Source organism: Haliaeetus leucocephalus, unplaced genomic scaffold (assembly GCF_000737465.1).
Source record: "Haliaeetus leucocephalus isolate CR32 unplaced genomic scaffold, Haliaeetus_leucocephalus-4.0 Scaffold1, whole genome shotgun sequence".
Taxonomy (NCBI): Eukaryota; Metazoa; Chordata; class Aves; order Accipitriformes; family Accipitridae; genus Haliaeetus; species Haliaeetus leucocephalus.
The window spans coordinates 22,361,984-22,367,983 of NW_010972437.1; the positions used below are offsets into that span (position 1 = coordinate 22,361,984).

Sequence of the window (6,000 nt, forward strand, 5' to 3'; positions counted from 1 at the left end):
TGAATTTGATCCACAAAAGGGTTATGATGGCAGTATACCTGACTTTGTTCACTACTATACTACATAGGATACCAATTACGATGACTGAGCGAATTAGCGGTGTAATTGTCAGAATGAAATTATACTTTAAAAGAATAAAAGAAGTATTTTTGAATTACATAAATTATTGAATTGAAAGAAACCAGAGAGACCCACCATGTGAACCTCAAGAACAGTTTCTAAAGTGTAAAATAACCAACATGCACAATCAGGGTATTAGATTCAGGGATTGCCATTATTATAGGACTATTAAACAAAAAGCATGGCTATTATTCCATCTGTTTACATCATTCAATTTCTTTCAGCATGGGTAAAACAAGCAGAAGTGAGCTTAACATTTGTTTCAAGTTGCTATTTCTCTTTATAAAGGTTCTCATGCAGCAACAGGAGATTTGTCTGTGAAAAACTGTTAACAGTGTATGTTTTGAATCTTGGGGTTCATATAAAGACTGTAAAATCTTGCTTTGACATAATGTACAGCTAAGGATACATTCGACCTAATACAGCTCACCAAAATGTGAACTACCAAGCTCTTCTAATTTTATTTTCAACCTTAACATTTCATTAATGTTAGTTTTGTTTTTTAAGATAAATATTAAACATAAAAGAAACTCTGATTTTACTGAAAAAGCACAGCCTTGTTACATAGAAGCTTATCTTTCACAGCTTTATAATACAACAAGCTGCTGCTAGTGGCGTCAACTTATCCTTACCATCTTCCCTCCAGAGATCTCCTTCTCTTTTCTTTTTCAAATAACAACTGCCTGCAAAGTTTCTTTATCTGTAAACACCAAGAGCTAAATATCAGAAAAGATCAAGGACTCTGCAGGCCCAAATCTCCACTCAGATGTGCATGAACTCTTGTTCTAATCAGCTGCACCTGCTTTTCTGGAGACTGAAGGTGACCTTTAATTTTGGAAGAAACCACAACAGTGCTGCTGCTTTGAATTTTGGAAGCTTCTTGCAATATGCAAAATTTACCAAAACTCAGTAGTACATCTGGAAAAGTCCTTTCAGTAGAGGAGTTTCAATATTCTCAGATTACTTTTAAACATTAATGCCACTACGTCAACCCTTGACTAATTCAATGTTAGTATTAGAAGTAATGTCTTCTATATCCAGTCTTCAAAAGCACATGGTACTTAGAAATTTAAGATAACTCCCTGAACATTAGCAAAACAATAAAACTGCAAAACGTTAAAGTTGCACTTCTATACCAAGACACCTGAACTGCCTTACCATCGCTCTTGTTGAAATACTCTAATAGAAATAAAAATCTCGTGCTACTGTTATCTACTCGTTGTGTCCGTGAAGCACAGAATAACTTAATTTTAAATCATATATGCCCCTGTTCAGAAAAGCACAGACACAATCAGTTTAGCCTCTATACAAAATTGCATGACAGAGAGTCACATTTCCAAACAGACAATGTTTTCTGAGCATTATGTCTCCAATATGGATCTGATCCCAAACGCCTACCCTTTAAACGATCAGGTCTTCAGAAGACTCATTTGGGGAGCACACAGCATACCTATTGTGTGACAGCCAAGCGTGACTAGCCAGACCAATAGAAACAAAATCCCTAATGCCTACATCATTAATTATATCAGAGCAATAATGAAGTTGCTGCTTCGATGTAAGACAATAGCAGAACAATGACAAAGTCTGATCAGAAATGAGAACTCTTTCACCAGAGACACAGTGGACAGACCAGTACCAGAGTGACATGACTAACTCTTCTTGCTGGCATCAGAGACAATGAGATCTACACTGAGGCAGTCCTAGCCCAAGGAGACAAGGTGGAGATTTTCACCCTGTATTGGCAACTCAAGCCTAACATTTTCATGTGACTCAGTTCATTTCCATCATTCTCAGGTTTTTGGGAAGACAGGAAACCATCAGTCTTTGAAACTAGATTTCCCTAACACAATTTTGGGATGCAAAATACACTATTGATGTTGTTTCCAGTTACTTGTACGTGGTGGCCCTGAATAAAATTGAAGAACATAGGGACCGTGGTCTGCTGAGGTTGGAGCTCCAATATAACATCCCTAAAATACCTAAGACACTGAGCCTGAAGGCTGCCTAGGAAGTAGCCATCAAAACGCGCTTGGATGAAAGACATCATGCAGCTTCCACCTCCGCCTCAGAGAAGATGCAATCATCATCTAAATGTTCATCGTTAAGCAGGTGATAAATGGCAGAACAAGCAGAAAAGTGTTACTTTTGCATATTCCTTTTGAGAGCTACAGGAACGAACCTACAGCGTGGTCTACAGGGAATCTGGTGAGATGTCTTTCATTTGCCAACCACAAAGGTAGACTCCACAAGAAAAAGGAGCTACCCTACATGTCCCTAAAGGACCTTGCAATGGGCTCTGGCTCACCACAAACCTAGAATCATCTCCATTACAATGGTCACTTTGTAATGTGGATATACACAGCCTGCAATCAAAAGATATAAATGAATATCCACTGGATAACGTTGATATTTGCAATTAACACTAAAATCGTTCAGCTTTCATAAGCTGAAGATGTGTCTGTATTTTCGTTTCTTGTTGATACTACAAAAAAGAAAAAGGAAGCACTGTAAAACCTTTTTCCTCCTGAAGTACAAGGAAATCATTGTATGATGTTCAAGCTGGAAGTCTACCTATCTCTCAATAACAAAGAAAGGTGAGAAAAGATGCTGAAAGGTACAGAACACACAGATTGGAAGGTGCCCAAACCAAGCCCAAAACAGAGCAGATCCTGCACAACCTGTTCCTAAGTAACTAAAAGAAAAGGCATGTCAAAACTTGATGAGGGAAGAACGGGATTTGCTCACACCTCACAGGCTCACCTTCAAAGGTGTTGTTCAAGACAGGGGGTGTGAAGAAGAGAACCATTACAGCTCCCTGCTACACTAGTGCTGTTTAAGGCAGCTCTGAAACTACATTGTCACAACTCCAGCTGAAGTCTAGAAGTTGAGGGAGATCCCTGGAAAACAGGCCTCTCTTTGGATACTGCAAGGAATACTCAAAATTGGCTAAATGCCACTTTTGAATCTGAATGAATTTCGGGTCCTGCCCATTTTGTGCCAAAATCCTCCTAGCCTTCATAGAGTATGCAATCAAGTGCTACCTATCAGATTGTAAGATACGAGTTGATGCAAGAAAGTACAAGATTTACACATGATGTTAGGAGCTGTTGGGAGAGGTGTAAGAAACAAGGGGATGCTGAAGTTCATCGAATATCTCTAAAGGAAGTCACATGGTGAGCAAATCTGTCAAAAACCTGATGACTGGAGAGAGCAAAAGGCACTTGCCAATGCGCTAGGAACCGGGGGCTGCACCATGGTGGGGATGCTCTCCTGGACTGCTCAGCTCAACCATTACATGATAGGTGTGTTTAAGCTGAATTAGACTCTCCAGATGCCCCAAGGTTATAACAAACCTGTCAAAGCCTTCAGTTTATCTTAATAAGCCAGGCTTAAATCAGCACAGTCTAGGTGCCAGCTCATAAGCAGATCAGCCAGGGCTGCCTCAGGGATGGGATGAGCATTTGGCAGCAATAACAGCTTCAGTCATATAATTTTTATCCATCACCACTAGTCTATCAGAGCTCCAGGCCACCAACTCCTCCTGAGATGAATTCCAGAGGGTTTTAGACCAGACATAGGCAGATAGACATTAATAGAGACGCAACCACCTTGAGAGCTTTTAGGTTTGAATGGAGGCACCTATGAATGGATACGCTATCGTGGCTGGGCAATTAGTAACTGGATGGGCTTCTGTATCACAATTGTGAATCTAAGCGCTGTTAAGTCCATGCAAGTCCTGCTACAGGCGTGAAAGTTTTGGGCCAGGAGACAAAATAACCTTTCACTTGCCTGAATATATGTGCACTTCATCTGATAATATTCAAATCTCTTTAGCTACTTTATAATGAGGTTAAAGCAAGAAAAGATTTCCCCACCCCAAATACTACAAATGTCAGTAATGCGAACAGTAAAAATGTCACCACACGGAGAAAAGAGTGAAATTAGCATATTTAGAGAAGTATTATACCCATGAGTGAAATAATGCAATCAGCTAGCTGCAAGATAAAGCTAATTTGGTTTCCAACAGTTTATCAACAATGCACTGCTCCTTTACATTAACAAATTTAAATGGTACCATATCCTGCAAACAAGAATAATTCACACAGAATATTACACTGTGTTAATTAAATAGCTGGAATAGAAAAGGTCAGGCCATTACTGAAAGATGCGCATATGGGTTGTGAAGCTATGAAAAGATGGAGCGATTTCAAATCAAGCAATTAAAATATTTAAATCATGATTAAGTCAACAGTAAATACACCTAGATCTTCTGAGCCTATTTTGACAGCTCCTTTCTTTTCTTGCTGTTCCTCAGAAATTTCTCTTTCTTGCTGACCCATGCAAGAGTCAAAATATCTTTAAACCCATCATGAGATAAGGCGGCTTGGATAAGTTATCAAAGAGTTATCTTGATTATATTCAAGTTTTCATTTTACTATGCAGGTAGTCAGAGCCAAGAGGCAAGTTTTGCAGTTAAAGGACACTGCAAAGCCCCACTTGCCTGATTTCTGGATGGGTTTCCTGCCACTAGAACAACTAAGAAACCCCCACAATTACTACAGTTAATTGAAAAATGCTCAAAGAGAGAAATATTTTTTCACTTTGTTTACTTCTGCAAATGACAGCACTCTGTCTTTGGCACAATGCCACCAAATCAATTAAATTATAGTAGTAACATAGCCATTTTAGATTGAAAGAACATTTTGGCATGGGCTAAACAATGCTGAGGTGGTAATATATGAAAAAGACCTAGTAAAACAGGGAATTAATCTTACTTGGAGCCCCAAAGTGGTACTGGAATATGCATCGGTCACAACCAAATCTGAATCTCGTCCAATACTTTTTACTGTATTTTCGTCATTACAGTTTTACACGGCAAGCTCAAATTTTAGTTTGTTACTATCTGTATGTCCCCCCGTTATTTAATTGTGCATGAACTTTATTTTTCCTGGGGAATTTCCTGAACTTTTCTAGACAAAATATTATTTTCTTTTAGATCATAGTTCTGCTGATTTCAGTTGGTGTAAACTTCCTTTTTGCACCTTCAGTGCAACTTTGAATTCGAACCTCAGTCTAGCAAAGAGAGCTGTGTGGGCTAAACAAAACGCAATGTCTGTATGTTTTGGAAAGAATTTCATGGCAGTGTCTGCTTTTGGCTGCAAAACCGTGGGACAGGCACCACGTGTGAAATTCAGCTGTGTGCTGCCCAGCACATCAACAGTTATGGCACTGACACTGGATCTAAAACTAGCCCGCATGGACCCCACTGTTCAGCTCTCCCCAATTAAGCACACAAGCATTTATCAAGCCAACTTCCAGACTTTGTGACAGAATGCCTAAGCAAGCCAAACTGAAACACCTAGTTTTTTCGCGGAAGATGAAGCGTTGTGCAGCATACGAGCCATTAATTTTACGACAAGTGCAGATGGTAGATATACAGATAAATACTCATGCAACCTAATGGAATGAATATATACTTCAATCTATTTACATGATAATAGTTTCTAATGAGCTTAGTGTAGCCCACATGATGGTATATTCATCCGAATGATTTTAAAATGGATTTCAGCGCAGGCTGTAACTGACTCCTGCTGGGTTCTTTCCCCCCAGTTTGGGCCATGGCCGATTTGTACCCCGCTCAACACAAGACAATTTACTTCTCCCTTTAAAAGGACAGATACCTCGGAGAAGCTCCGCCGCAGTGTCTCCTCGCGGGCGGGTACCCCCACCTGCTGAAGGGCCAACCTAGCTCAGCCCTACGCGACCGCAGCGCTACCGGGCCCACGCCCGAGAGGGACGTTTCGGAGGAGGGGCTGAAGGAGCGGCGTGGAGGCCTCGCTTCGCCTCCCCACCCCCCAGGCCCGCGGCCTGGAGACGAGC

General features: G+C 40.4%; 1 protein-coding gene across 1 annotated transcript in view; it reads right to left on the reverse strand.

Annotated features, from left to right (window-relative positions):
• HSPBAP1 (HSPB (heat shock 27kDa) associated protein 1) overlaps positions 1-6,000 on the reverse strand; it is a 38,013-nt gene that overhangs the window by 31,393 nt on the left and 620 nt on the right. The window lies entirely within an intron of this gene.